The sequence below is a fragment of the Eumetopias jubatus genome, unplaced genomic scaffold (assembly GCF_037043125.1).
Source record: "Eumetopias jubatus isolate StellerSeaLion01/CBP00866 unplaced genomic scaffold, mEumJub1_p1.0 scaffold_11, whole genome shotgun sequence".
In the NCBI taxonomy this organism is placed as follows: Eukaryota; Metazoa; Chordata; class Mammalia; order Carnivora; family Otariidae; genus Eumetopias; species Eumetopias jubatus.
The window spans coordinates 108,914,761-108,938,619 of NW_028274817.1; positions in this window are offsets into that span (position 1 = coordinate 108,914,761).

The window sequence follows — 23,859 nt, forward strand, 5'->3', positions numbered from 1 at the left end:
CTATCGTCTCTCATGGCTCATCGCCCCCTCCGATTTACTCCCCTTCATTCTTGCCTTCCTGCTATCTTCTTCTTTTTTTTTTCTTAACCTATATTGCATTATTTGTTTCAGAGGTACAGATCTGTGATTCAATAGTCTTGCACAATTCACAGCACTCGCCATAGCACATACCCTCCCCAATGTCTATCACCCAGCCACCCCATCCCTCCCACCCCCCCCACCACTACAGCAACCCTCAGTTTGTTTCCTGAGGTTAAGAATTCCTCCTATCAGTGAGGTCATATGATACATGTCTTTCTCTGATTGACTTATTTCACTAAGCATAACACCCTCCAGTTCCATCCACATCATTGCAAATGGCAAGATCTTATTCCTCTTGATCACTGCATAATATTCCATTCTGTATATATACCACATCTTCTTTATCTATTCAACTGTCGATGGACATCTTGGCTCTTTCCACAGTTTGGCTATGGTGGACATTACTGCTATAAACATTGGGGTGCACATACCCATTCGGATCCCTACATTTGTAACTTTGTGGTAAATACCCAGTAGTGCAATTGCTGGATTGTATGGTAGCTCTATTTTCAACTGTTTGAGGAACCTCCATTCTGTTTTCCAGAGTGGCTGCACCAGCTTGCATTCCCACCAACAGTGTAGGAGGGTTCCCTTTGCTCCGCATCCCCGCCAAAATCTGTCGTTTCCTGACTTGTAAATTTTAGCCATTCTGACTGGTGTGAGGTGGTATCTCATTGAGGTTTTGATTTGGATCTCCCTGATGCCGAGCGATGTGGAGCACTTTTTCATGTGTCTGTTGGCCATTTGGATGTCTTCTTTGGAAAAATGTCTGTTCATGTCTTCTGCCCATTACTTGATTGGATCATTTGTTCTTTGGGTGTTGAGTTTGATAAGTTCTTTAGAGATTTTAGATACTAGCCCTTTATCTGGTATGTCATTTGCAAATATTTTCTCCCATTCTGTGGGTTGTCTTTTGGTTTTCTGGACTATTTCTTTTGCTGTGCAAAGCTTTTTATCTTGATGAAGTCCCAATAGTTCATTTTTTCCCTTGCTTCCCTTGCTTCTGGTGATGTTTCTAGGAAGAAGTTCCTGCGGCTGAGGTCGAAGAGGTTGCTGCCTGTGTTCTCCTTTAGGATTTTGATGGACTCCTGTCTCACATTTAGGTCTTTCAAGCATTTGGAGTGTATTTTTGTGTATGGTATAAGGAAATGGTCCAGTTTCATTCTTCCACATGTGGCTGTCTGATTTTCCCAACACCATTTGTCGAAGAGACTGTCTTTTTTCCATTGGACATTCTTTCCTGCTTTGTCAAAGATGAGTTGACCATAGAGTTGAGGGTCCATTTCTGGGCTCTCTATTCTGTTCCATTGATCTGTGTGTCTGTTTTTGTGCCAGTACCATACTGTCTTGATGATGACAGCTTTGTAATAGAGCTGGAAGTCTGGAATTGTGATGCCGCCAGCTTTGCTTCTCTTTTTCAACATTCCTCTGGCTATTCGGGGTCTCTTCTGGTTCCATACAAATTTTAGGATTATTTGTTCCATTTCTTTGAAAAAAGGGGATGGTATTTTGATGGGGATTGCATTGAATGTGTAGATTGCTCTAGGGAGCATTGACATCTTCACAATGTTTGTTCTTCCACTCCATGAGCATGGAACGTTTTTCCATTTCTTTGTGTCTTCCTCAATTTCTTTCCTGAGTATTTTATAGTTTTCTGAGTACAGATCCTTTGCCTCTTTGGTTACATTTATTCCTAGGTATCTTATGGTTTTGGATGCAATTGTGAATGGGATCGACTCCTTGATTTGTCTCTCTTCTGTCTTGTTGTGGGTGTATAGGAATGCCACTGATTTCTCTGCATTGATTTTATAGCCTGCCACTTTACTGAATACCTGTATGAGTTCTAGCAGTTTTGGAGTGGAGTCTTTTGGGTTTTCCACATACAGTATCATATCATCTGCAAAGAGTGAGAGTTTGACTTCCTCTTTGCCAATTTGGATGCCTTTGATTTCTTTTTGTTGTCTGATTGCTGTGGCTAGGACTTCTAATACTATGTTGAATAGCAGTGGTGATAGTGGACATCCCTGTCGCGTTCCTGACCTTAGGGGGAAAGCTCTCAGCTTTTCCCCACTGAGAATGATATTCGCCGTGGGTTTTTCATAGATGGCTTTTATGATATTGAGGTAGGTACCCTCTATCCCTACACTCTGAAGAGTTTTGATCAAGAAAGGATGCTGTACTTTGTCAAATGCTTTTTCTGCATCTATTGAGAGCATCATATGATTCTTGTTCTTTCTTTTGTTAATGTATTGTATCACGTTGATTGATTTGCAGATGTTGAACCAACTTGCAGCCCAGGGATAAATCCCACTTGGTCATGGTGAATAATCCTTTTAATGGACTGTTGGATCCTATTGGCTAGTATTTTGGTGAGAATTTTTGCATCCATGTTCATCAAGGATATTGGTCTGTAATTCTCCTTTTTGATGGGGTCTCTGTCTGGTTTTGGGATCAAGGCAATGGCCTCGTAAAATGAGTCTGGAAGTTTTCCTTCCATTTCTATTTTTTGGAACAGTTTCAGGAGAATAGGTATTAATTCTTCTTGAAGTGTTTGGTAGAATTCCCCTGGGAAGCCATCTGGCCCTGGGCTTTTGTTTGTTGGGAGATTTTTGATGACTGCTTCCATTTCCTTAGTGGTTATAGGTCTGTTCGGGTTTTCTATTTCTTCCTGGTTCAGTTTGGTAGTTGATACATCTCTAGGAATGCATCCATTTCTTCCAGGTTATCTAATTTGCTGGCATAGAGTTGCTCATAATATGTTCTTATAATCGTTTGTATTTCTTTGGTGTTGGTTGTGATCTCTCCTCTTTCATTCATGATTTTGTGGATTTGGGTCATTCTCTTTTCTTTTTGATAAGTCTGGCCAGGGGTTTATCAATCATGTTAATTCTTTCAAAGCACCAGCTCCTAGTTTCGTTGATCTGGTCTACTGTTCTTTTGGTTTCTATTTCATTGATTTCTGCTCTGATCTTTATGATTTCTCTTCTCCTGCTGGGTTTAGGCTTGATTTGCTGTTTTTTCTCTAGCTCCTTTAGGTGTAGGGTTAGGTTGTGTATTTGAGACCTTTCTTGTTTCTTGAGAAAGGCTTATATCGCTATATACTTTCCTCTTAGGGCTGCCTTTGCTGCATCCCAAAGATTTTGAACAGTTGTGTTTTCATTTTCATTGGTTTCCATGAAATTTTTTAATTCTTCTTTAATTTCCTGGTTGACCCATTCATTCTTTAGTAGGATGCTCTTTAGCCTCCATGTATTTGAGTTCTTTCCAACTTTCCTCTTGGGATTGAGTTCTAGTTTCAAAGCACTGTGGTCTGAAAATATGCAGGGAATAATCCCAATCTTTTGGTACCGGTTGAGACCTGATTTGTGACCAGGATGTGATCTAGTCTGGAGAATGTTCCAGGGGCACTAAAGAAGAATGTGTATTCGTTGCTTTGGGATGGAATGTTCTGAATATATCTGTGAAGTCCATTTTGTCCAGTGTGTCATTTAAAGTCTTTTTTTTTTTTAAGATTTTTTTATTTATTTATTTGAGACAGAGAGAATGAGAGAGAGAGAGAGAGCGCACATGAGAGGGGGGAAGGTCACAGGGAGAAGCAGACTCTCTGCCGAGCAGGGAGCCTGAAGAGGGACTCGACCCAGGGACTCCTGGATCATGACCTGAGCCAAAGGCAGTCGCTTAACCAACTGAGCCACCCAGGCGCCCTCATTTAAAGTCTTTATTTCCTTGTTGATCTTTTGCTTAGATGATCTGTCCATTTCAGTCAGGGGGGTGTTAAAGTCCCCCACTATTACTGCATTGTTGTCAATGTGTTTCTTTGCTTTTGTTATTAATTGCCTTATATAATTGGCTGCCCCCATGTTAGGGGCATAGATATTTACAATTGTTAGATCTTCTTGTTGGATAGACCCTTTAAGTAGGATATAGTGTCCTTCCTCATCTCTTAGTACAGTCTTTGGCTTAAAATCTAATTTGTCTGATATAAGGATTGCCACCCCAGTTTTCTTTTGGTGTCCATTAGCATGGTAAATGGTTTTCCACCCCTCACTTTCAATCTGGGGATGTCTTTGGGTCTGAAATGAGTCTCTTGCAGACAGCATATGGATGGGTCTTGTTTTTTAATCCAATCTGATAGCCTGTATCTTTTGATTGGGGCATTTAGCCTATTTACATTCAGGGTAACTATTGAAAGATATAGATTTAGTGCCATTGTATTGCCTGTAAGGTGACTGTTAATGTATATTGTCTCTGTTCCTTTCTAGTCTATGCTGCTTTTAGGCTCTCTCTTTGCTTAGAGGACCCCTTTCAATATTTCTTGCAGTGCTGGTTTCGTGTTTGCAAATTCCTTTAGTTTTTGTTTGTCCTGGAAGCTTTTTATCTCTCCTTCTATTTTCAGTGACAGCCTAGCTGGATATAGTATTCTTGGCTGCATACTTTTCTCGTTTAGTGCTCTGAAGATATCATGCCAGTCCTTTCTGGCCAGGTCTCTGTGGATAGGTCTGTTGCCAATCTAATGTTTCTACCATTATAGTTTACTCTCTTCTCCCGAGCTGCTTTCAAGATTTTCTCTTTGTCTCTGAGACTTGTAAGTTTTACTATTAGATGTCGGGGTGTTGACCTATTTTCAGTGATTTTGAGAGGCGTTCTCTGTGCCTCCTGGATGTTGATGCCTGTTTCCTTCCCCACATTAGGGAAGTTCTCTGCTATAATTTGCTCCCATATACCTTCTGCCCCTCTCTCTCTTTCTTCTTCTTCTGGGATCCCAATTAATCTAATGTTGTTTCATCTTATGGTATCGCTTATCTCTCGAATTCTGCCCTTGTGATCCAGTAGTTGTTTATCTCTCTTTTTCTCAGCTTCATTTTCCATCATTTGGTCTTCTATATCTCTAATTCTCTCTTCTGCCTCATTTATCCTAGCAGTTAGTGCCCCCATTTTTGATTGCACCTCATTAATAGCCTTTTTGATTTCAACTTGGTTAGATTTTAGTTCTTTTATTTCTCCAGGAAGGGTTTCTCTAATAACCTCCATGTTTTTTTCATGCCCAGCTAGTATCTTTAAAATCATCATTCTGAACTCTAGGTCCGATATCGTACTAATGTCCATATTGAGTAGGTCCCTGGCAGACGGTACTATCTCTTGCTTTTTTTGTTGAGGTGATTTTTTTCATCTTGTCATTTTGTCCAAAGGAGAATAGATGTATGAGTGAACAAACTGCTAACAGGTTAACAATGTCTCCAGAAAATATACTCTAAACAAATCAGAAAAGACCTGAAACTAGGGGAGAAGAAAGGGAAAGAAAGAAAAAAGAAAGAGACAAAAAGAAAAGAAAAAGATAAAAACAAACAAAAACAGAATAAAACAAAACAAAAAACAATATGATCAAATATGATCAGGCTAGTGCATAGATCAGTGCCACACACTAGATTTTGGGTGTATTTTGGTCTGTTAGAAGAAAGTGCCTCCTAAAATTTTAAAGAAAGAAAGACTTATATATGTACAAAATAAGGGTTGATACAATGAAGGGATGGAATATGACTGTAAAGATGAAAATTATAAAAGATTTTATAAAAGGAATTAATAAGAAGTTGTTTGAAAAAAAGAAAGAAGATTTAAAAAAAAGAAAAAAGGGAGAGAATGTGATCAGGCAGGAGACTAGAACAAAGCCATACACTAGTGATTTAGGGTATATTTTGATCTGTTAGAAGAAACTGTATCTCAAAATTTTAAAGAGAGAACTTATATATATATATATGCCAAAAATAAGGGTAACTACTATGAAGGGATAGAATATGACTCTAAAAATGAAAAATAAAAACTTTTTTTTTTAAAAAAGGGTTTGATAAGATGTTGGTCGAAAAAGGGAAAAAGAAAAATTTAAAAAAAACAGTTAAAAAAAATAACTTTGAAAGACTAATGAATCATGGTAAAAAAGCCATGAATTCTATGTGCAGTATTCCCCTAGCGCTGGAGTTCTCCCGTTCTCCTTGATCGGTAAACTTGGTCTTGGCTTGCTGGCTGTTCTTGCTGATCTTCTGCAGGAGGGGCCTGTTGCCGTGGTTCCTAAACGTCTTTGCCAGAGGCGGAATTGCCCCGCCCTTGCCGGTCCAGGCTAAGCAAGGTGCTCGGGTTTGCTCTCGGGAGCTTTTGTTCCCTGCAAGCTTTCCATTCAGCTTTGGAGGACGAGAGTGAAAATGGCAGCCTCCAGTCTCCGCTCAGAGGAGCCGAGAACTCAGGGCCCCGCTCTTAAGTGCGCCCCCAGAGAAAAGCAGTCAATCACTCCCGTGTCCCCGGTCGCACTCCGTACTCACCCGGCCTGTGACCGAGCGTTTCTATCTCTGGCTCCCGACCCCATGTGGAGTCTCCAAACCCAGCAGATCCCTGCGGTGCACTCCCGTGCCGCTCCTCCTGGGGGAGGAAGGGGAGTCTCCCCGGCTCTGCCGCTTGTTGGGTCCCCGCTGGAGGAGCAGTGGCCCGGCTGGGCCGCGGATCACAGTTTATGGCCACCCCGAGCTAAGAGCCCGCGCCTCGGCTCCGTCTCTGCAGCTGGCTTCCCCGCTCCGATCCCTGGGAGCTCTGCCGCACTCAGGCACCCCCGGTCTTTCTGTGACCCCGAGGGTCCTGAGACCACACCCTCCCAGCCAGGGTTCCACCCCCCGCTTAGCCACTGGAGCGACGTCCCTCAGCGCAGCCAACTTCTAAAATGTCCAATTTTGTGCTCCGCGGCTCTATCACTTGCCAGAAGCGGCCGACGGAGGCCCCCTCCCCCGCCGTCTATCCTCCCAAATATTGCCTCAGATTCACTTCTCCGCACGTCCTACCTTCCAGTAAGTGGTTGCTTTTCTGTTCAGAGTGTTGTTGCTATTCTTTTCTTCGATCTCCTGTTGAGTTCATAGGTGTTCAGAATGGTTTGAGCCCTATTCAGCTGAATTCCTGAGACCAGACGAAATCCAGGTCTCCTACTCCTCTGCCATCTTGCCCCGCCCCACGCAGTGCTAATTTTTAATTACAGGTTTTCATTTGGCTATCCATATACTGGTGTTGCCTTAGGAGAATGAACTTGAGGTGGATTTTCAATTGATTATATGTTTAAGAGAACTCGGGGAATCTTCTAGAACAGTACTGTCCAATAGAAATATAACATGAGCCACATGTGCTTATAAATTTTCCAGAAACTTCATTAAAAATGTTTAAAAAAACAGATAAACTAAATGGGAAACCATAATTTATTTAATCCAATCTATCCAAAATATTATCATTGTAACATACAATCAATATCAAAAATATTAACGAGATATTTTACATTCTCTGTTCCATACTAAGCTTCAAAATCCCATGTTTCAGCTGCTCAATAGCTACATGTAGCCAGAGCTACCATAATGGGTAGCATACTTAAAGGACCTTAAAAATAAATTATGGTTCCCAAACCAGACATACCAGAACAACCTGGGAACTTTTTTAAAATTCAGACTCTTAGGTCTCACCCAGACCTACTGAGTCAGAATCTGCATTTTAACAGGATCCAGCCCAGGTGATTCATGAACATTAACACTTGAGAAGAACTGGTTTAATAGGATGGGCCTTCAGGATAAATTAGAGAAGTAGAGAAGAGCAAAAGAATAGTACAAATTTAATGTGCTCTAATAAGCTCCCAGGTGATGTTGACGCTGCTGGTCCTTTGGCCACATTTTGAATAGCAAAGTCCTAGAAGGTTTAGTCCAGAAGTATCCATTGAGTATTTTCTATTTTCTCAGCATTATGTCAAGTAAAAATGTACTAGACTCAATCTAGTCCCAGAGCCACCTAGGTCTACTTGGAAAGACAAGACCATCGCAGATGAAAACACTAGAAAGCAATAAAGGGCAGTATTACTAAAACAACAAAATACTGACTCAGACCAGCAATGCTAGGAGCTTTCAGGGGCGGGAACAATTTGAGACAATGAAGCTTCTCTGGTTACGAGAGAGGAGTTTAAGCTGGGCTGTGGAAGCCAAACAGCCGCCTTTAAAGAAAAGGTAAAGGCGGGGGAGGGGAGTCTGGAGTCTGCTTACTCTGTGCAATGATTCTTGGTCATTCATTGTTTTCATTACATGATCCCTAAACGTTTTGGTTATGCACACACCTACCCGTAAAAACATTAAGATACACCCTAAGATTATGTCGATTTATTTATGAACCATGTATATATATATACTATGTCAATCCATAAGTCCTTAGAAAGATTAATTTCCTGATCTTTTGGAATAAAAATTCACATACATGTTCCAGTGTCATCTTCCCACTTTTAACAGATTCGGAAGCCACACTGCTATAAGCCAGCTTTTTTTTTTCCCCCCAGGAAAACATCTCAGTACCCAGCACAGTGTGATTCGATAAACAGAGTGGCGGGGGAATGCCAGGAGCCTGGGGGTGGTCCCAACTCCACCTTGCAGCAGCAGTCCTCACCAAGGGACAGAGTTCAGCCCACCATCGGAGGGTTAGCTGTGCTGGAGTGGGGCAGGCCTCAGAGGAGATCTGGGAGGTGCTCTTCCCCTGGCAAAACCTTTCATTATCCTTCAAGTCTCAGCCTAAATGGTCCTCAAAGAGGCCTTCCCAGACCTCACAATCTAACTTCCAGTCTGTTTGTTGAACTCCTTCAGCCCATCGTGTTCTTTTCCTACCTAATATTCATTATAATTTGTAACTCTTAGTTTATTGGGGGGATCATGCCTTTCACAGCCGTGTTCCCTCACTGCAGTGTAAGCTCTTCATCACCGTGAGTGGTGAGCCCTGGCTCCAACATAGCAGGGCCTCCATATGCTTTTGTAGATGGAAAGACAAAGGAAATTAAATATGGCCATTGTGGTCCTTTTCGGTCATACATATGTTAAAATTTTCTACCATGCGATGAGGTCACTCTTCTATCTCTAAGCAAAAGAATCAGAAGTGACTGGACCTTACCCACTGGAGCTCAGACAGTGATTAATTGCCCACACTGCTATATGGCCTGGAAGGGTGAGAGGACACACAATGCAAAAATTACTCACATTTTTATCTCCATTTTGGCCCATTCTTAATCATGACTCTCTTTTTATAAATGCTTTTCCCGTTCGTTGGGAAGATATATATTGTTTGGGCCTGTGAGCCATATTGGGCTTAATGGGGAAATGTCAGCAACTGTCAAAATCACAATTCTTGGCCGAGGTTGAGGGAATCCAATCAAGCAACATACGGTTGACAGCAGAGGGTTTGTTCTCTACTTTCTCTGGGTTTTTACTTTGTTATTTGTAAAATGGATGCAGTTGGTCATAAGTTATTTGATTCCATTTAATCAGTGCATATGAGCTGAGATCTGTTTACTATGTTTGTCTAACAACACCACATGCCCCGATTTTAAATACTGATCATACCTGACATGCACAAGATACCAACGGCCAAGATCTCCAGCTATTATTACACTCAGCATTGGATTATATTCTTTTCCAGCCACATCTTCCGACATCACATAGGCTTGCCTTTGATGTCATTATCAAACCACTTTTATTCAATATTAGTCAGGTTGGTTTGCTTAGCTCACTTCAGGGACCATGACTGAACGTGTGCTAACTGACCCCAAGTTTGCATCTTGCTGTCATGTGAGTGTTTTAATAAATATATCTAGCAGAGCCTCATTCTGATGGGGAAGTTTCATAAGTATGCAATCATCGATCCTTGTATAGCTGCCTTTAATCAAATTTATTTTCTTGAGTAGATTCCACGCATGTACCATTTTGTCATTTCTCAGGTGAAGGAGGGCTCAGAAGTTGCCATAAGCAGCAAAAGTTCCCATTTATAGAATACCTTTCCACTGTATTGAGATTTTTCATCTTTCATAATCTTTCTGGGATTTCTCAGAAGACAGATGCATAGCTTTCTGTGACTGATGACGGTCTGACTTCACAAGTGGCCTTTTTGAGAGGTTACTAAGACTTGACACATTAACATCTCATAAATCTACTATGTTCCACTTCTAAAACATGCATTTCCTTTCCACCCACCAGAGCAGGGAAATGCTTGGGCTTCTCTGCCGTCATGCCTAAGAAAGGTAAAGGGGAGCCACTTTTGCACAAATATAAACCTGCTCGAGGTCTCAGGTGTTTTATGTACATACCCCACTTCTCTCTTGCAGCCTCCAAGAAAACACATATGACCTTTGGTAGTTCAGAAAAATCTTGTACGCCTCTCTGATGTCTAATAATTTCATTATTCTTCCTGGAATGATGTACCAGCCGGTAGAGACAGCTTGTGGAACTCGGCTCATGGGTAATTGTTCAGTCTCGTGCTGTTTTAACAACATTGGCTCCATCATCAGTGCAAATAGAAACAGTGGAAAGAATCTGAGCAGTGAGATATTTATTCAGAATTTCGGTGGCGATTATGTTTTCCCAGGCACCACAACGAAGGTGCACTTTCTGTGAGACGAGGCAGCCACACAGTGCTACCAAGTCCCCTGTGAAGGCATGCTCAATATTTGCTGCTAATGATTATGATGTAAGTGCATGAGGCAGCCGTCAGTTAACAAACCCCGTGAGTCTAAATCGGCCCTGATTTAACTTGCCCTTCAAGTAAAGGTTAAAACATGGAGAAACTCAAAATACACGTTTTGTACAAGAAATACACTGCAGGTTTTGAATGAATGCACAAGCCCTATGTACCCTTTTTAAAGGAAGGTGTTTAATGTTTCCACTCTTTCCAACTATGTCTCCTCTGAGAGAAAAATCTCCCTCCCCCCTCCCCCTTCTCTCTTCAGACACACACACACACACACACCCTTCAGTATAATCATATATAAATAAGAAAATTCCAGAATGTAATGCAATGCTCTTCATTATCACAAAACGGATCGTGTACATAATATTTCCTGCAGTTGGGCTCACAAGCTTGCAATGTTTTCAGGATGGACTGGTGCTTCTACGATGAATCACTTGCCCTTCCTTCTTTCCTATTTATTGTACTACCAGTTTACTCACTACAGAAGACCTCATGCTATCACAATCTTCTAGGGCTGGACTTACAAGCGTCTACACCAGCGGTTCTCAGCCCTAGCTGCACAGTAGACCCACCTGGGGAGCTTTTCAAACTCACCAAGCCCAGGCTGCACCCCAAGATGATTAACTCAGAACCTGGGAGCTCGCGGACCCAGGGTCAGCACTTTTAAAGCTCCTGCAGTGACTTCGCTAGGTAACTACGGGTGAGAACCAAAGGTCTACACAAACAGATGGTTTCAACGGTTAAGAGGCAGCTGTGAGTTAAAAATCTAAGGTCCATAAAGCCATTAGACAACGGACAATTGTGTAACCTGGAAAGAGTTCACGAAGCAAGACTTTGGGAGGATGGCAAGAAGTGGGGCACGTTGATGTGACAGGCTTAGCAACTGCTGCCTTGTGGGAGGAAGCTTCCAGGGCGGAATGTGGTTGACTGCCTGAGTTCTGCCTCCGTCCCTGCACTTGTGACCCACGCGAGGCCCTCCGTGCGCTCCCTACCATCTCAGAGCCCGAGGCGCCCCCTGCGCGGGGGGGCGGGGGGGGGCGGGGGGGGCGGGGCAAGGAGATCACCACCAGCTACTCCGTGCCGTGACGATGAAGTGGACTGACCCAGCATCAGCGAACCTCTTCTTCAAAGGGCCTGTCCGTTCATCTCTAAAGCTCCTTCGGTCGCTGGGCAACTACTCAGCTCTGCCGGCCGTAAACAGGAGGTAAATGAACGTGGCTGGGTTCCAACAAAACCTCATTTACCACCACCCGGAGCGGGGCCCCGTTTAGCCCACAGGCCGCAGCTTGCCGGCACCTGCACGAACACGTGCCTCGTGGCTGCTAAGTCGGCTGCGGTCGCCGGCGTGAGGTTGTGAGGCACGGCCTGTAGGCCAGCTCCCTACCGTCGTCACATCGCACAGTTCTGTCTCTCAGCGCCACGCAGGCCTCCTTTCTGGCTGACCAACCCGAAGCTGGCGGAGGAGAGGGAGGAGAGCCACCACGGCCGCGGTTTCTGGGAAAGGCGAGGGTGTGTTCTCGCCTGGTAGTCCTCACGGTCACAGAGCGGAGGAACAGGAAAGCGAGGGCCGGAGCATGGCGCCGGAGCGTACTGCCCCCAGCGGCGCGGCGCTTTACGGCAGCTCTCGGAGCCGACACCACAGACGCTAACGCCATTAAGGAAACTGTGAATTAAACCCTGAGTCATAAGGAGCTGCCGAACTCCCCGAGATGCAATAAATCATTACTCTCAACTGCTCAGCATGAGTAATAAAAAAAAAAAAATCAATGCACTTAGCTAGAAATGAATTTGAAAATCGTGCTTTAAACAGTAGTAATGTGTGAGCAAAATAAACAGAGAAACAATCCTGCTATTTCATTTTTCAAGGAAGGACAGAGGAGAGTGACACCAGGGGGTTAGTTTCTTTTACATCGAGAGACAGAGAGACAGAGAGGGGGGAGGAGGCGGAGAGAATGAATGATGAACAGCTGTGTGAGTCAGCAGTTACAAGCAAAACTGAGTGCAGTGGTTCACTCCTTCCCGATGTTATGAAACCCATTCCTGCCCCCCCGCCCCACAGACTGTATTTCAAAGGCCACATCCTTCCCAGGGCCTAAGCTGTTCCTTGGATACTTCCGACAAGACCTTTATCAACTAATCATTTGGTGATTGCCTCTCATGCTCCAAGCCTATGCTCAGGGCTGAGAATGCAGATCCAGGGGAGCCTCTGTTCTTGCCTCTAGGACCTAACTTGCCACTCTCTGCATTTGCTAATTCAGTTGCCCACTTTCCTACCTTCTCCCCCAGGAAAAATCATAAGGACCAAATCCTATCTATTTTGAAATGGCTTCAAAGACCCATGTCATCACTGGGTGTCATAGAATTCTTTGCTGATGTACTTTCACCTTCGACTTTGGCTTTCTTCTTGTAGCTGTCAAAGACACAGAGTGTGGGGGTGTATTGCTCATTAAATCCTTTCCCACAAAACACCAGGGTGTTTTCAGTGTTTAAGAGGAAACGAAAAGTGGGGGAGGGAGGAGCAAGATGGCAGAGGAGTAGGAGACCTGGATTTTGTCTGGTCCTAGGAATTCAGCTGGACAGGGATCAAACCACTCTGAACACCTACGAACTCAACAGGAGATCGAAGAAAAGAATAGCGACAACTCTCTGAACAGAAAAGTGACCACTTACTGGAAGGTAGGACATGCGGAAAAGTGAATCAGAGGTGATATTTAGGAGGATAGACAGCGGGGGAGGGGGCCTCCGTCGGCCGCTTCTGGCAAGTGATAGAGCCACAGAGCACCAAATAACTTTTTAGAAGTCGGCTTCACTGAGGGATGTCGCTCCAGCGGCTAAGTGGGGGGTGGAACCCTCGTGGGACGGTGCGGTCTCAGGACCCTCGGGGTCACAGAAAGACTGGGGGTGCCTGAGTGCGGCAGAGCTCCCAGGTATCGGAGCAGGGAAGCCGGCTGCAGAGACAGAACCAAGGAGCAGGCTCTCAGCTCAGGGTTGCCATAAACCGTGATCCGCGGCCCAGTCGGGCCACTGCTCCTCCAGCAGGGACCCAAAAGGCGGCAGATCAGGGGAGACTCCCCTTCCTGCCCTGGGAAAATCGACGCAAGAGCTTACCGCAGGGATCTGCTGGGTTTGGAGACTCCACACGGGGTTGGGTGCCAGAGATAGAAATGCTTGGTCACAGGCTGGGTGAGCATGGAGTGCAGCCAGAGACCGGGGACACTGGAGTGATTGACTGCTTTTCTCTGGGGGCGCACTGAGGAGCGGGGCCCTGAGTTCTCAGCTCCTCCAGGGCAGAGACTGGGAGACCGTCATTTTCACTCTCATCCTCCAAAGCTGTACGGAAAGCTTGAAGGGAACAAAAGCTACAAGAGCAAACCTGAGCAGATTACATAGCCCACCCCTGGCAAGGGCGGTGCAATTCCGCTCCCGGCAAAGACATCTAGGAACCACGGCGACAGGCCCCTCCCCCAGAAGATCAGCACGAACAGCCAGCCAAGACCAAGTTTACCGATGAATGAGAACGGCAGAACGCCAGCACTAGGGGAATACTGCACATAAAATTCGTGGCTTTTTTTCCCATGATTCTTTAGCCTTTCAAAGTTAATTTTTTTAACTGTCTTTTTTTTTTTATTTTTCTTTTTCCTTTTTTCAACCAACATCTTATCAATCCCTTTATTAAAAAATATTTTTTATTTTTCATTTTTAGAGTCATATTCTATCCCTTCATAGTAGTTAGCCTTATTTTTGGTATATATATATGAGTTCTTCTCTCTTTAAAATTTTGGGATACAGGGTCTTCTAACAGATCAAAATATACCCTAAATCTCTAGTGTATGGCTTTGTTCTAGTCTCCTGTCTAATCATATTCTCTCCCTTTTTTTAATCCTCTTCTTTTTTCAACCAACTTATCATTCCTTTTATAAAATCTTTTATAATTTTCATCTTTACAGTCATATTCCATCTCTTCCTCGTATTAACCCTTATTTTTCTACACATATGCTTTTCTGTCTTTAAAATTTTAGGAGGCACTTTCTTCTAACAGACCAAAATACACCCAAAATCTAGTGTGTGGCACTGATCTATGCACCAGCCTGATCATATTTGATCATATTCTATTTTGTTTTGTTTTTTTCTTTCTTTCCCTTTCTTTTCCCCCAGTTTCAGGTCTTTTCTGATTTGTTTAGTGTATATTTACTGGGGACGTTGTAACCCTGTTAGCATTTTGTTCTCTCATTCATCTATTCTCCTCTGGACAAAATGACAAGATGGAAAAAATCACCTCAACAAAAAGAACAAGAGGCAATACCGACTGCCAGGGACCTTATCAATATGGACATTAGTAAGATGTCGGAACTAGAGTTCAGAATGATGATTTTAAAGATACTAGCTGGGCATGAAAAAAGCATGGAGGTTATTAGAGAAACCCTTCCTGGAGAAATAAACTAAAATCTAACCAAGTCGAAATCAAAAGGCTATTAATGAGGTGGAATCAAAAATGGAGGCTCTAACTGCTAGGATAAATGAGGCAGAAGAGAAAATTAGTGATATAGAAGACCAAATGATGGAAAACAAAGAAGCTGAGAAAAAGAGAGATCAACAACTAGTGGATCACAAGGGCAGAATTCGAGAGATAAGTGATACCATAAGACGAAACAACATTAGAATAATTGGGATCCCAGAAGAAGAAGAAAGAGAGAGAGGGGAGAAGGTATATTGGAGCAAATTATAGCAGAGAACTTCCCTAATGTGGGGAGGGAAACAGGCATCAAAATCCAGGAGGCACAGAGTGCCGCTCTCAAAATCACTAAAAATAGGTCAACACCCCGACATCTAATAGTAAAACATACCAGTCTCAAAGACAGAGAAAATCCTGAAAGCAGCTCGGGAGAAGAGATCTGTAATCTACAATGGTAGAAATATTAGATTGGCAACAGACCTAACCACAGAGACCTGGCAGACCACAAAGGACTGGCATGATATATTCAGAGCACTAAATGAGAAAAATACGCAGCCAAGAATACTATATCCAGCTAGGCTGTCATTGAAAATAGAAGGAGAGATAAAAAGCTTCCAGGACAAACAAAAACTAAAGGAATTTACAAACACGAAACCAGCCCTACAAGAAATATTGAAAGGGGTCCTCTAAGCAAAGAGAGAGCCTAAAAGCAACATGGACCAGAAAGGAACAGAGACAATATACATTAACAGTCACCTTACAGGCAATACAATGGCACTAAATTCGTATCTTTCAATAGTTACCCTGAATGTAAATGGGCTAAATGCCCCAATCAAAAGACACAGGCTTTCAGACTGGATAAAAAAACAAGACCCATCGATATGCTGTCTGCAAGAGACTCATTTTAGACCCAAAGACATCCCCAGATTGAAAGTGAGGGGGTGGAAAACCATTTGCCATGTTAATGGACACCAAAAGAAAGTTGGGGTGGTAATCCTTATATCAGATAAATTAGATTTTAAAACAAAGACTGTAATAAGAGATGAAGAAGGACACTATATACTACTTAAAGGGTCTATCCAAGAAGAAGATGTAACAATTGTAAATATCTATGCCCCTAACATGGGAGCAGCCAATTACATAAGCCAATTAGTAACAAAAGCAAAGAAACACATCGGCAACAATACAATAATAGTGGGGGACTTTAAGAGCCCCCTGACTGAAATGGACAGATCATCTAAGCAAAAGATCAACAAGGAAATAAAGACTTTAAATGACACACTGGACCAAATGGACTTCACAGACATATTCAGAACATTCCATCCCAAAGCAACAGAATACACATTCTTCTTGGTGCTAACGGAACATCCTCCAGAATAGATCACATCCTAGGTCACAAATCAGGTCTCAACCAATACCAAAAGATTAGGATCATTCCCTGCATATTTTCAGACAACAATGCTTTGAAACTAGAACTCAATCCCAAGAGGAAAGTTGGAAAGAACTCAAATACATGGAGGCTAAAGAGCATCCTACTAAAGAATGAATGGGTCAACCAGGAAATTAAAGAAGAATTAAAAAAATTCATGGAAACCAATGAAAATGAAAACACAACTGTTCAAAATCTTTGGGATGCAGCAAAGGCGGTCCTAAGAGGAAAGTATACAGTGATACAAGCCTTTCTCAAGAAACAAGATAGGTTCAAATACACAACCTAACACTACACCTAAAGGAGCTGGAGAAAGAACAGCAAATCAAGCCTAAATCCAGCAGAAGAAGATAAATCATAAAGATCAGAACAGAAATCAATGAAATAGAAACCAGAAAAACAGTAGAACAGAGCAACAAAACTAGGAGCTGGTTCTTTGAAAGAATTAACAAGATTGACAAACCCATGGCCAGAATATCAAAAAGAAAAATGACCCAAATAAATAAAAATCATGAATGAAAGAGGAGCGATCACAACCAACACCAAAGAAATACAAACAAATATAAGAACATATTATGAGCAACTATATGCCAGCAAATTAGATAATCTGGAAGAAATGGATGCACTCCTAGAGATGTATCAACTATCAAATTGAACCAGGAAGAAATAGAAAACCTGAACAGACCTATAACCACTAAGGAAATTGAGGCAGTAATCAAAAATCTCCCAAGAAACAAAAGCCCCGGGCCCGATGGCTTCCCAGGGGAATTCTACAAGACATTTAAAGAATACCTATTCTTCTGAAACTGTTCCAAAAAATAGAAATGGAAGGAAAACTTCCAAACTCGTTTTATGAGGCCACCATTACCTTGATCCCTGAACCAGACAGGGACCCCAACCAAAAGGAGAATTACAGACCAATATCCTTGATGAACATGGATGCAAAAATTCTCACCAAAATACTAGCCAATAGGATCCAACAGTCCATTAAAAGGATTATTCACCATGACCAAGTGGGATTTATCCCTGGGCTGCAAGGTTGGTTCAACATCTGCAAATCAATCAACGTGATACAATACATTAACAAAAGAAAGAACAAGAATCATATGATCCTCTCAATAGATGCAGAGAAAGCATTTGACAAAGTACAGCATCCTTTCTTGATCAAAACTCTGCAGAGTATAGGGATAGAGGGTACCTACCTCAATATCACAAAGGCCATCTATGAAAAACCCACAGCGAATATCATTCTCAATGGGGAAAAACTCAGAGCTTTCCCCCTAAAGTCAGGAACGCGGCAGGGATGTCCACTCTCACCACTGCTATTCAACATAGTATTAGAAGTCCTAGCCACAGCAATCAGACAACAAAAAGAAATCAAAGGCATCGGAATTGGCAAAGAAGAAGTCAAACGCTCACTCTTTGCAGATGATATGATACTTTATGTGGAAAACCCAGAAGACTCCACTCCAAAACTGCTAGAACTCACTCAGGAATTCAGTAAAGTGACAGGATATAAAATCAATGCACAGAAATCTGGCATTCCTATACACCAACAAGACAGAGGAAAGAGAAATTAAGGAGTTGATCCCATTTACAAGTGCACCCAAAACCATAAGATACCTAGGAATAAATCTAACCAAAGAGGCAAAGGATCTGTACTCAGAAAACTATAAAATACTCAGGAAAGAAATTGAGGAAGACACAAAGAAATGGAAAAACGTTCCATGCTCATGGAAGGACAAATATTGTGAAGATGTCAATGCTCCCTAGAGCAATCTACACATTCAATGCAATCCCCATCAAAATACCATCCCCTTTTTTCAAAGAAATGGAACAAATAATCCTAAAATTTGTATGAAACCAGAAAAGACCCCAAATAGCCAGAGGAATGTTGAAAAAGAAAAGCAAAGCTGGTGGCATCACAATTCCGGACTTCAAGCTCTAATACAAAGCTGTCATCATCAAGACAGTATGGTACTGGCACAAAAACAGACACACAGATCAATGGAACAGAATAGAGAGCCCAGAAATGGACTCTCAACTCTATGGTCAACCAATCTTCGACAAAGCAGGAAAGAATGTCCAATGGCAAAAAGACAGTCTCTTCAACAAATGGTGTTGGGAAAATTGGACAGCCACATGCAGAAGAATGAAACTGGACCTTTTTCTTACACCACACACAAAAATAGACTCCAAATGGTTGAAAGACCTGAATGTGAGACAGGAGTCCAAACCCTAAAGGAGAACACAGGCAGCAACCTCTTCGACCTCAGCCACAGCAACTTCTTCCTAGAAACATCGCCAGAGGCAAGGGAAGCAAGGGCAAAAATGAACTATTGGGACTTCATCAAGATAAAAAGCTTTTGCACAGCAAAAGAAACAGTCCACAAAACCAAAAGACAACCGGCAGAATGGGAGAAGTTATCTGCAAATGACATATCAGATAAAGAGCTAGAATCCAAAATCAATAAAGAACTTCTTAAACTCAACACCCAAAGAACAAATGATCCAATCAAGAAATGGGCAGAAGACATGAACAGACATTTTCCCAAAGAAGACATCCAAATGGCCAACAGACACATGAAAAAGTGCTCCACATTGCTCGACATCAGGGAAATCCAAATCAAAACCTCAATGAGATACCACCTCACACCAGTCAGAATGGCTAAAATTAACAAGCCAGGTAATGACAGATGTTGGCAGGGATGCGGAGCAAGGGGAACCCTCCTACACTGTTGGTGGGAATGCAAGCTGGTGCAGCCACTCTGGAAAACAGTATGGAGGTTCTTCAAAAAGTTGAAAATAGAGCTACCATACGATCCAGCAATTGCACTACTGGGTATTTACCCCGAAGATACAAATGTAGGGACCCGAAGGGGTACGTGCACCCCAATGTTTATAGCAGTAATGTCCACAATAGCCAAACTGTGGAAAGAGCCAAGATGTCCCCTGACAGATGAATGGATAAAGAAGATGTGGTGTGTGTGTGTGTGTGTGTGTGTGTGTGTGTGTGTGTGTGTGTGTATACTTTTTTTAAATGGAATATTATGCAGCCATCAAAAGGAATGAAATCTTGCCATTTGCAACGACGTGGATGTAACTGGAGGGTATTATGCTGAACGAAATAAGTCAATCAGAGAAAGACATGTATCATACTACCTCACCGATATGCAGAATTCTTAATCTCAGGAAACAAACTTAGGGTTGCTGGAGTGGTGGGGGGTGGGAGGGTGGGAGGGATGGGGTGGCTGGGTGATAGACATTGGGGAGGGTATGTGCTATGGTGAGCGCTGTGAATTGTGTAAGACTGTTGAATCACAGACCTGTACCTCTGAAACAAATACATTATATGTTAAAAAAAAAAAAAAAGCAGGAGGGGAAGAATGAAGGGGGGAAATCGGAGGGGGGGACAAACCATGAGAGACTATGGACTCTGAAAAACAACCTGAGGGTTCTAGAGGGGAGGGGGGTGGGGGGATGGGTTAGCCTGGTGATGGGTATTAAGGAGGGCTCGTATTGAATGGAGCACTGGGTGTTATACACAAACAATGAATCATGGAACACTGCATCAAAAACTAATGATGTAATGTATGGTGATTAACAACATAATAATATAAATAAATAAATAAATGAGAAGAAACAAAAAGCTATCAGACTTGTATGTCTTGTGGGGAGAGGGAAACAAAGTGAGGAGAACAACTGGTAGGAATTTCACAATTACTATCTGCAAACTCAGAAAAATAGGGGAGAGCCAAATGCCTGCACAGCATGGAAGGTCTTCTCCAGGAGGGCATCTGTGGTAAGTACAAGGCACAGTGGTGTCCCCCATGCCCCCCCACAATGTCCACGTCGTAATGCCCAGAACTGTCAGTCTGTTACTTTGCCATGTAACGATTCCATGGCAAAAGAGACTTTGAAGATCTGATAAAGTTAAGGATCTTGAGATGGTGAGACTATTTTGGACGATCTGGGTGGGCCACTGTCATCACAGTGGTCCTTACAAAGCCAAGGAGGCGGCTGGAGTGTCAGAGTCAGAGAGAAAGAGATTTGAAGATGCTGCACCACAGGCTTTGAAGATGGAGGGAGGAGCCATGAGGCGATGAGTGCAAACAGCCTCCAGAAGCTGAAAAAGTCAATAAGCACATTCTCCTTGAGAGCCCCCAGAAAATGAGGCAGCCCTACAGACTCATTTTAGACTTCTAACCTCCAGAACTGTAAAATAATAAATTTGTGTCTAAGCCACTTCGATGGTAATTTGTTACATCACTGATAGGGAACGGATACATCACACCTGCAGAAGTATATTGCTAACAGATGCAGAAACGAAGTACCCTTTCATGCAAGTGTGCTAATTTGCCGCCCTAGTTGATTTGTTTATAGTCATGATAAGCAAAGCACTTTATTTTTTTTTCACCCTCTGCTTCTCTGTTCTAAATAAAATAAGACCATCGCAGTGGTTTGTTGGGAATTTGAGGATATTTTATTGGCACAGCATGTTTCTTCAATCAGATTATTTGTTGCACTAATGATTGAAAAACACAGGAAAATACAAAATAGCACACCGGGAGCTGGAGAAAATGTTCTCTGAGATATAGGAACAATTCTGTCTTTATGGGTATGTGTGGTCATGAATGAAAGCCTGTCTAGCCCATGAGAGCTTTAGGACTCATAGAAACACAGTGATAAGTAACTTCAAAATAATTTTATCTTAAAAATCAAATGGCCCTGGTTTAAAATGAAAATATATTGTATTTACATATACCAAAGTTTAATACAGAGTCCTTTTTATATCTCCATTTAAAAGACCCTCATTTATGAACAAATTAGTGTTCCGTAACAGGGACCTTTCCGAGTAACATTGCTAATTGCTCAAGTAATCAGGGTCACAGTAGGCTGCAGAACAGGATTCCGGCTCTGAGCATTCTGAGCTCTCAGAATTCTGATGTTTTTATTAAACCCTAACCCTTCATAGGCCCCTTTCTATGGCCAGGGCATTGCTCCAAGCACTTTATAAATATTAACTTGTTTCATCCTCACAGAAGCCTTTGAAGGTAGATGCTTATTATTCCCACTTTACCAACTAGGAAACTGATGCGCAGAGAGGCTAACTTGCCCAAGGTTCTAGAGAATTGAAGCCCCCTGGAAATTATCATGAAGGGGACTTAAGGACTCTTGGCCAACCCCAGTAACTCTCCAGCAGGAAGGCAAGGAACTGGCCCTGATGAAGGTAAGCTCTCGTGGATGAGGACGTGACAAAGCTCTGACTCACCCACGGCCATGGCGGCCAGTCAGAGGTGGGTGGTGTAAGGTCCTCGATAGAGGAACACTACCAAAACTAAAGAACTGTTGGTGGTCAAGGATAAAAAACAGAATGATCATTTAGGATTTATAGGATGCCCCTCTGGCTGAAGAATCTTCCTACTGGAAGGGACAATCTCCTTCCTCTTGGGGCTAAAGTGGCTCAAGTTGTCTCTGAGCTGAACACAAGTGCAGACCATGGTGGGAGCAGAAGAGCTCAGCACAGGCCAGCCCCCAGTTGGAAAGTGGAGTGATTACCAGAGAAGAGGAAAAAGGATGTTGCTGAGAGAACAGATCATAAAAGTTCTCATTACAGGGGAAAAAAAACAATTTGTAACTATGTGGGGTGAAAGATGTTAGCTTATTGTGGTAGTCATCTTGCAGTATATACATAAGCAAATTATGTTGTACGCTTGCAACTTACACAATATTATACGTCAATTATATCTCATTAAAAAGGGGGGAAAAGGATTGCTGGTCCAGTTTGATCACCACAATGTCATTAAAACAAGTCCATCACATGGATCCAGGAGAAAAATAAACCATGACAGTAAACAACAAAGCCAGCAGTCTTTCAAGTGTTTGTTTATTCTAGAATAGTAAAAACATTAAAGTATTTCATTGAATATTTTAAAAACTGAAGCTTAATTATTTCCATGTAATATAGTAAGTCAAAGTGGCTCATAAAAGCTTATAGCAATTCACCATAACAAATTTTTTTTTCCCACTAGCATGTCAGTTACAGGTAATTAGGTCTTTTTAAATGGCTTGTGACTCTAAACTTTTAAGTTTATTTGTCTCTAAGTATTTTAATATTCCATGCTCATGTCCACCATGAGAAAAAAGTGTTTTTTTCCTACTGAACAAAAGCTTTGTTCCTCTTCACCTCAAAAAGGGCAAACTGGAACCCAGAAGATTTCATTTATCAGAACTCTTATTTAGAGTTCCACAAACTATAAATAAAAAACAAACATACTGAAAACTGAAACAAGGAAACATTTGGCTTATTTAAGAACAAGTACCCAAACATATGTGTCTAAATTTTCTGAGTTTTCAAATCTTGGCCGAAAATATCTTGGGGAAAGCAGATATACCCAAGAGGTTTCTTGGCATACATCTTTCTGAGTTGTAAATACTAGGAAAATAAGTTTCCCGTAGATAATTTTGGCATGTTGAGTGTTAAGAACAGCATTTAGAACAGAATCTGATTCCATCAAAAGTTAAGTGTTGAACTATAATTTTAATCAAGTTATGTAAGCTATTAATTTCTGACAACTTATTTATTTATATTTATTCTGCCACAAAGTAAGAGAGAGATGGGTGTGGTGTCTCATCAGTATTAAAATACTAGGAAGGGATTGAATCCGCAGCTGTCCTCATGACCTGGTGCAGGGCCATGACTGGAAAGACAGATGGCAGCAGAAGCCAAAGGCTCCACTAAGTGACGCCATAGAAGACCACAGATTCATGTGTATGCATACATAAATCTTTTTGCATAGTCCCACTTACTAGAGCGGAGTTGGTAAAATGGTCTCTTTTATGTGTGTATGTGACTTCTTCCCCTACGGCCAATGTTCATAAACTTATAAACGCACAGAATTTAACAGCTGAAGTCACTTTAGCTCTTTAGTCTTTGGGTAACAAAGTAGTAGACAAGGCATGAATTTTGTGGGTGAAATAAAACCTGGCTGAACCCATGCAGAGGACAGAAAGTATTTACTTTGAAGAGATCACTGGATAAATGGGAAAAGGTATCTGCAGAAAGCTGTTTACTGATGCAGTGTTTATAATAAATAAAAAATGCAAGCAAAATACCCATAAATGGGGACCGTGTTTACGCATGGTGCACCCATACAGTGGAGTAATGTGTGGTCATTAAAAGCCATACTATGGATCCGTATTTATTGTGAAACAACATCCATGAAATAGAGATGAATGAAAGGGAGCAATCATAAAATAACATGTGCAGGGTGATCCTGTTTAAGTAAAATTGAGCACATATAATGCATTTCTATATATGCTCAAAGAGATCTACAGGATCCAAAATGGTAACTCTGGTTATCTGAGGATATCATTTGTGGTGATC